Here is an 8,772-nt window from a genome sequence, read left to right on the forward strand (position 1 = left end):
CTGCATTTTATTGCATGACATAAGTATTTTGATACATTCAGAAAAGCAGAACTTAATATTTCGTACAGAAACACTTTGGTTGCAATTACAAGATCATTACGTTTCCGGAGTTCCTTGAACCAGGTTTGCACACACTGCAGCAGGATTTTGGCCCCACTCACTCCATACAGACCTTCTCCAGATCCTTCAGGTTTCGGGAGGCCTGTCGCTGGCAATTACGGACTTTAGCTCCCTAAAAAGATTTTCTATTGGTTCAGGTCTGGAGATTGGCTAGCCACTCCAGAGACCCTTCAGATGCTTCTTACGAAGCCACTCCTTAGTTGCCCTGGCTGTGTGTTTCGGGTCGTTGTCATGCTGGAAAGACCCAGCCATGACCCCTTCAATGCTCTTACTGAGAAGAGGTTGTTGGCCAAGATCTCGCGATACTCGCCCATCCATCCTCCACCCAATACGTGCCAGTCGTCCTGTCCCCTTTGCAGAAAAAGCATCCCCAAAGGATTTGTTGCCACCCTCCATGCTTAACGGTTGAGATGGTGTTCTTGGGTTGTACTCATCCTTCTCTCCTCCAAACACGGCAGTGGAGTTAGACCCAAAAAGCTCTATTTTTGTCTCTCAGAACCAACATGACCTTCTCCCATTCCTCCTCTTGGATCACCAGATGGTCATTGGCAAACTTCAGACGGGCCTGTGATGCTCTGGCTTGAGCAGGGGACCTTGCCGTGCGCGCAGATTTAATCGCATGACGCGTAGGTGTTACTAATGGTTTTCTTTGAGACTGGGTCCCAGCTCTCTTCGTCAGTGACCAGATTCCTGACCGGTAATCTGGGGCTGAATCCCTCACCTTCCTCGTGATCATTGATGCCCCACGAGGTGAGATCTTGCATGGAAGCCCCAGACCGAGGGTGATTGACCGTCATCTTGAACTTCTTCCATTTTCTAATAATCTGCGCAACAGTTGTTGCCTCTCTCACCAAGCTGCTTGCCTATTGATCCTGTAGCCATCCCAGCCTTGTGCAATCAGGTCTAACAATTTACTCCTGATGTCCTTACACAGCTTCTCCTGGTCTTGCCATTGGGAGAGGTTTGGAGTCGGTTTACCCGAGTGGGACAGTGCTCTTTATACAGTACGAGTTCCAAACAGGTGCATGAATTACAGGGTAGATGATTGACAGACAGGAGGCTTCTTAAGAAATAACAGTCTGTGAGAGCTGGAATTCTTTACTGGTTGGTAGGTGTTCAAATACTTATGTCATGCCAATAAATGCAAAATTAAATTACTTTAGAAATCAACAATTGATTTTCTGGATTTTGTTTTAGACTTCCGAATCTCACAGTTGAAAGTGTACCTATGATAAAAAAATACAGACCTCTACATGCGTGTGTAAGTAGGAAACCTGCAAATCGGCAGTGTTCAAAACTTGTTCTCCCCACTGTAGGTGAGGTCAGGACTGACAAAACCAACCTTGTTTCCTAACGGGGATGGGAACAGTGGAAAACATGGTTTCCGGTTGGGGTGCAGGGAGTTGGAATGGGGATGGGAGTTGGGAATCGGAGCTTGGGGTGATGTCGGGGTGATGTTGGGCTGCAGGGAATGGATGGGGAGTGGGGGGGAATGGATGGGGAGTGCTGGGGGATGGGATGGGGAGTTGGGGGATGGGATGGGGAGTTGGGGGGATGGGATGGGAAGTTGGGGGAATGGATGGGAGTTGGGGAGTTGGGGGATGTGGAGCTTGGATGGGATGGAGGGTGGGATGGGGAGTTGGGGGGATTGGGCGGATTGGGGGATTTTTGGGGCATGAGGGTGGGATGGGGAGTAGGGGGATGGGGAGTGCTAGGGATGGGATGGGGAGTTGGGAGGGAATGGATGGGAGTGGGGTGATGTGGAGCTGGAAGTTTGGGCGGAATGGGCATGGGGCTGGGGGGAATAGGGATGGGAATGGATGCGGGGTGGGGAGTGGGATGGGGCGGGGAATGGGATAGGGAGCTGGAGGAATGGGATGGGGAGTGTGGGGGAATGAGGTGGGAGTTGGCCCGGGTAATGGATGTTGTGAGTGGGGAGTGTGGAATGGGGAGTTGGTGGGAATGGACTGCGGGATTGGGGAATGGGACGGGTGGGGGGAATGGGATGGGAATTTGGGGGGTAATGGGATGGAAGGTGGATGCGATGCGGTGAAGGGGAATGGAGCATGGGGAGTGGGGGATGGGATGGGCGAGTTGGGGGAGGAGGAGGGATGGTGAGGGATGGGGAGACTAGGGGGAATTGGGATGGGGAGTTGGGTGGAATGGGATGGGGAGTTGGCGGATGGGAGGTGAGTGGGGGGAATGGAATGGGGTATTGGGGAATGAGGTGGTTGGGGTGATATGGACTGGGTTGGAGGGTATGGGAGTGGGAAGCTTGGGGGAATGGAGGGGGAGTTGTGTGGGATTGGATTGGAAGGTGTTGATGGGAGTGAAGTTGGGTGGCAGGGAATGGGGATGGGGAGCTAGGGATGGGGGGAGGGATTGGGGAGGTTGGGATGGGATGGAGAGTCGGGGATGGGATGGAGGGGGGGAATGGTGAGACTGGGGGGAATGGGATGGAGCTGGGGGGGGTGGATGCCCGGGAAATGATAGGGAGCTGGGGGAATGGGATGGGGATTTGGGGGAATGGGATGGGGAGTTCGGGGTAATGAGATGGTGAGCTGGGGGATGAGGATGGGAGTTTGGGGGGAATGGCATGGGTGAGTGGAGGGAATGGATGGGGAGTTGGGGGAATGGGATGGGGAGTTGGTAATGATGGGAGCTGGGGGGGATGGGATGGGAGTGGGAATGAATGGGGAGTGGGGGAATGGAATGGGGAGTTGGGGGGACTGGATGGGGAGTTATGGGGGAACTGGGATGGGGAGTGGGGGCGGGTGATGGGATGGGAAGCTAGGGGGGAATGGGATGGGAGTTTGGGGGAATGGGATGGGGAGTTGGGGGATGGATGGAAGCTGGGGGGGATGGGATGGGAGTGGGGGGAATTGGAATGGGGAGTTGGGGTAATGGGATGGGGAGTTGGGAGTGATGGATGGGGAGTCTTGGGGAATGGGATTGCGGGAGTTGGGGTTGATGGGATGGGATGGGGAGTTGGGGGGAATGGGGATTGGGAGTTGGAGTGATGGGATGGTGAGGAGTTATGAGGGGGATTGGTGTATAGGGGAAATTGGATGGAGAGGAGGTTGGGGGTGGGATGGGGTGTTGATTGTTTGTTGGGGATGGTATGGTGGGGAGATGTTGATGGGGGAGTGTGGGTGTGTAGGCCCACCTCTTTTGTGATCCTCTTTACATACCGAATTACTGTATTATTACTCCAAAGAGTCCTTTGTTTATCAATATGATAATGTCCTCTGCCTTCCTACTTTTACTTTTTTCTTTTAGAGTGTGCAGCCTAGGTGTTCATATCTTCTCTTTCGGTGTGTTTTTTTTGGGATGGGGAGTTGGGGGTGTAGGCCCACCTCTTTTTGATCCTCTTTACATACCAATTGTATTATTACAAAATCCTGTTTTATCAATATGATAAGTTCCCTGAATTTATTTCTTACTTTTTTTCTTTAGAGTGGCAGCCTAGGTACATGTGGTATAAACTAAGAGTGTAAATTGACATTAATATTGTACCTGTATAATGTCTTATAACAAGGCTTACCGTAATTTACACTCCAAAATGTACATTTGTCCAATGTTTTCACTTTTTTWAAAAGTGGTCATATATTAAGATACTGTAAGTGCACGCCCCTCGCCATTTGTTAGATTCACCAGAAAAGATACAAACCATGTAATTTCCTGATTCTATTCGGTGCTTATCTTTCTTTATGCATTTTGTGTTGAGCAATATATAGTAGCTGGACTTGCACAAACAATGGTGTGTCTTGACTTCCTTTGATGTCTGAAATAATGATTCTCATATGAGCAAAATAACTGAATAGCAAGATGAGGACTATAACAGGTGATTATACTAAACATTCTTTGATTTGAGTGAAATGGAACATCAGTTTCCCCAGTTGATCCTGCAGTGAGCTGCAAATTGGTGATAGTTGTAAAGCAGAGGTGAGGCAAGCACAACTACCTCATTCCCTCTTGTGTCCTGCCTGCTGCATTCTTGGCAGAGGATCAAGGTGAATACAGAGCAGAGAAAGAGAGAGAGCGAGAGAGAAAGGAAAAGAGAGCGAGGGAGAGAGAGAGAGAAAGAGGGAGAGTGCTGCATCCATGTTTAGAGCCCTCAATAGCAAATTGCCTGGCCCTGACTGTTTTAACGCACACCCCTCCTCCTCCTCTCCTCCTCTCTGTAAACTCAAGCATTTAAAACCATCACCAACCCCCTTGCCTTCCTCTCTTCCTCAGTCCCCCTATTTCCCACTTCCACACACCAAGAAAACAGGGTTCCCCAAGGGTTCTTTGGGAAGGGTGATGTTTCAATGTGGAACCATAATGACTTAAATAACATTTTGAGCCCTTCAAGGGTTCTTTACAGTTAACAGTTATTTTCCTCTTTTTAAGATAGTTCAAATGTAGGGGTGACGGCTCATTAGAATATTTTGTGTCATGGTTTTCTCTCAGATCTTTCTGTGTAACCTCGCTTGAGATTGTCATTCCAGTTGATGTAATCTGTTGCGTTATGCCGTTACATGTTATATATGACTATGGCCAGTGATGGTGTCTTGTGAAAGACTCGCGTATGATTTGTGTTGATTAAATCAGTGGTTCTCAGCTCTTTCTTCAGGGATCCCCAACTGTTCCAGAGTTAGCACACCTGATTCAACTTGTCAATGCACACAATAATAACACCTACGGAATCTTCAAGAGGTTCTACAAAGAACCTTTGAGATTGAGAAAGGTTCTTCATCAAACCATAAACATTCTGAAAAGAACCATAAAAAAGGGTTCTAAAAAGGGTGCTATATTAACCTTTTTTTAATGGTTCTTTATAAAACCTTAGGAAAGGGTTGTTTAAAGCACCATACATGTTCCATTTTTAACCTTATGAGCATGGTTATATCGCCAAAAAGGGATCAGCTATGGTTACCAGCCAAATAACCCTTATTTGTCACCATACAGAGCCATTTGTTTTTAGTGTGTAACTCTCTACTCCCCCTACCCTTCTCCTCTCTTCCTCTAGCTACTCTCCTCCCTCTCTCCCACCTCTACCTATCTACTCCCCTCCCTCTCTCCCACCTCTACCTATCTACTCCCCTCCCTCTCTCCCGAGAGAGATCTCCTCTCTTGAAACCCTTTCTCCCCTCCTCCCCTCCCTCGTCTTCCTCCTCCCACCTCTAGCTATTAGCTCCCCTGCTCTCTTCAACCCTGTCTCTTCTCCCTCCCCCTCTTTCCTCCCCCCACTCTAGCTATCTACTCCCCTCCTCTCTCGACCGCTTCTCATCTTCCTCCCCTCCCTCCCTCTCTTCCCCCCCACCATCTAAGCGTATCTATCCCCTCGCTCTCTGTCAACCCTTTCTCCCTCCCTCTCTGTCCCCTCCCTCTCTGTCTTCCCCCAGCCTCTAGCTACTTACTCCCCTCTCTCTCTTCACCCTTTCTCCTCTCCTCCCTCCCTCTCTTCCTCCCACTCTAGTTATTACTCGCCCTCCTCTCTTCAACCCTTTCTTCTTTCTCCTCCCTCCTCTCTTCCTCCCCCCTCTAGCTATCTACCTCCCCTCCTCTCTTCAACCCTTCTCTTCTCCTCCCCCCGTCTCTTCCTCCCCCCCTCTAGCTATCTACTCCCCTCCTCTCCTCTCGCTTCACTTCTCTCAGCCACACACGCCTCCCTTACATTATATTTGAAACCAAAACCTTTACTTTTTTTCTGTATTCCGCTCTCACTCCGTCTTCCATGAAATGGTCCGTGTTCCACGGCGAAGCTCTGGGATTCTCCTCCCTCTCTCTCCTCCAGGCCAGCGCTGCAATTAACGTTCGTGAAAGAACGAAAGCCCGCCCGCTGTGAGCGAGAACGTAGAGGCCCTCCATGCGCAACTGTAAGGGCGCCATCTTAGTGACCACTGGTAGAACACTACACCCTTTTATTCAGCTTTCCCAATTCCTCTCCTGCGGTGACCCACCACACATCCACAGCTAGCCTGCTTCTAGCCTGGTCTCTGATTCTGTTAGTGCAGTCTCCTATGATATGTTTTGCAACACAACAACCATAGAGTTTGCGTCATACCAGACTATCCACTGACCAACTATTCAAGGGTTTGTGATAAGTCCATGACCATGAATAAGGATGTGTTTAGTGCAGGCAAGGAAAACATATAGACTGCCATTACGTAGGCCTATCTAGGAACAGTTGGTAAACAACAACACATCAACATAGAGTTTGGTTCAGACAGATATAGACACAGACATAGACCACACAGATACATACATACAGTTTCTGTTCCCCAAACAGCGGTCAGGTCGACTGTACAGGAATTACAACCCTTCAAGGTGAAAACAATGTGCCTTATTTTGACCTAACACAACAGAATGCTACACACACACACACACACACACACACACACACACACACACACACCACACACCAACACACACACACACACACGACACACACACACACACACACACACCACACACACAACCACACCACACACACACACACACACACAACACAACACACACACACACACACACACACACACACACAGGAACATGAGGTGGCAGGAACATTGGGTGGCAGGAACATGGGGTGATATGAAGGAAATGTGAGGAATGTATCAAACAGCCTTGACTGTGCTTATCTTAGACCACATGTGGGCGGGACATCCTCAAAGCACACACATACACACACACATGAATACGTGGATTCCACACCTATACACACACTCATGGAGAATGTTTCCATCAAGGACAAAGTTGGACAGCTGTTATGTTAGCTAGATGTTGTGGTGATATTAATGTACGATGGTTATGTTAGTGTACCGATGTGAAATGGCTAGCTAGGTAGCGGTGGTGCGCGCTAGCAGCCTTTCAGTCGGTGACGTCACTTGCTCTGAACCTTGAAGTAGTGGTTCCCCTTGCTCTGCAAGGGCGTGGCTTTTGTGGAGCGATGGTAACGATGCTTCGTGGGTCCCTGATGTAGATGTGTGCATAGGGTCCCTGGTTCGCGCCCGGGTCGGGGCGAGGGGACGGACGTAAAGTTAAACTGTTACATTAGCTAGATGTTGTGGTATAATATTTATTACAATGGTTATGTTAGCTAGATGTTGTGGTGTAATATTAATGTACAATGGGTTATGTTAGCTAGATGTTGTGGTGGAATATTAATGCTACAATGGTATATGTTAGCTAGATGTTGTGGTGTAATATTAATGTACCATGGATTAGTTAGCTAGTATGTTGTGGTGTAATATATGTACAATGGTTATGTTAGCTAGATGTTGTGGTGTAATATTAATGTACAATGGGTTCCATAGCTAGATGTTGTGGTGTAATATTAATGTACAATGGGTTATGTTAGTAGATGTTGTGGTGTAATATTAATGTACAATGGATTATGTTAGCTGGGTGTAATATTAATGTAGCAGCTGTATTACTGCCTGTATGATGGGCATGTGTACTGGTCTTCAAGCACACAGACAGGACAACACACACACACAGGCACAGTCGCACACAGAGAGAGAGAAACACACACACAGGCACAGTTGCACCAGACACAACACACACAGTTGCAGACAGACAGACAGACAGACAGAACAGTATGTCTCAGTTGTGACGTCCTTCGTAACCTGTACTGCTCTGTCCGTCTTTTATGGACTAAAAGAACGCAGAGATAATGGCTCTGGATATCACCATCTAGATAAGATTATAGTCTTTCACACTATCTTCTCTGTCAGGGGACTGTCGTCACAACCCTCACACCTGCATGTGTGAAGGCAGGCAGGAGGCGTCAGTCTGGCCCGAGGGACAGTGGAGGGAGGAGCAGCAGGAGTGTCAGTCTGGCCACAGGGGACAGTGGGAGGGAGGAGCAGCAGGAGCGTCAGTCTGTCCGAGGGACAGTGGGAGGGAGAGCAGCAAGAGCGTCAGACTGGCCCGAGGGGACAGTGGAGGAGAGCAGCAGGAGCGTCAGTCTGGCCCGAGGGGACAGTGGAGGGAGGAGCAGCAGGAGTGTCAGTCTGGCCCGAGGGGACAGTGGGAGGGGAGCAGCAGGAGTGTCAGTCTGGCCCGAGGGACAGTGGGAGGGAGGAGCAGCAGGAGCATCAGTCTGGCCCGAGTGGACAGTGGGAGGGAGGGAGCAGCAGGAGTGTCAGTCTGGCCCGAGGGACAGTGGGAGGGAGAGCAGCAGGAGCATCAGTCTGGCCCGAGGGGACAGTGGGAGGGAGGAGCAGCAGGAGCGTCAGACTGGCCCGAGGGAACAGTGGGAGGGAGGAGCAGCCGGAGCATCAGTCTGGCCCGAGGGGCACAGTGGGAGGGAGGAGCAGCAGGAGCGTCAGTCTGGCCCGAGGGACAGTGGAGGAGGAGCAGCAGGAGCATCAGTCTGCCCGAGGGGACAGTGGGAGGGAGGAGCAGCAGGCGGTCATGTTATTCACTGGAACATATGGTGATACTCAAGTGTGTCAATTTACCTAGGACTACGGTGACCCAGAGGACCGGAACACACACACACATGTAGGAACGTGCAAGAACGCACAGACAAACAGTCACAGCGGGTGTAACTCAAGCCTGTAATTTATATGGGTCTATGGTGGTTCTAATATCTTGTGGCACAGCACAGTTCTCTCTCGCACGCATGAACACACAGAAGCACCCGCACGCACGCACGCAGCA

The sequence above is a fragment of the Salvelinus sp. IW2-2015 genome, linkage group LG36 (genome assembly GCF_002910315.2).
Source record: "Salvelinus sp. IW2-2015 linkage group LG36, ASM291031v2, whole genome shotgun sequence".
Taxonomy (NCBI): domain Eukaryota; kingdom Metazoa; phylum Chordata; class Actinopteri; order Salmoniformes; family Salmonidae; genus Salvelinus; species Salvelinus sp. IW2-2015.